Raw genomic sequence first — 266 nt, 5'->3', positions numbered from 1 at the left:
AACCAGCACCTTTCCTGCAGCGGGCGGCAAGGGGGATGCTTTCTCTTCAATTAGGACAAGGGTTGTGGTTTTTTTTTCCTTCATCCCAACACCCAAAGACTACAAGAGTTGCCAGAATCCGTCCCTTTGGAGAGCTGAGGTAATAGTGAGTCTGTAGGATCAAAGCAGAGGAGCAAAGAAATGGCCACACACCTTTGGTACAAGAAAAAGGCACTCATCTACCACGCTGCCATCCCGGAGTCGCTCGCTTGCCTTCTCCCTCGCTC

The sequence above is a fragment of the Cariama cristata genome, unplaced genomic scaffold, assembly GCF_000690535.1.
Source record: "Cariama cristata isolate BGI_N322 unplaced genomic scaffold, ASM69053v1 scaffold4753, whole genome shotgun sequence".
NCBI lineage: Eukaryota > Metazoa > Chordata > Aves > Cariamiformes > Cariamidae > Cariama > Cariama cristata.
This window is presented reverse-complemented; position numbering follows the sequence as displayed.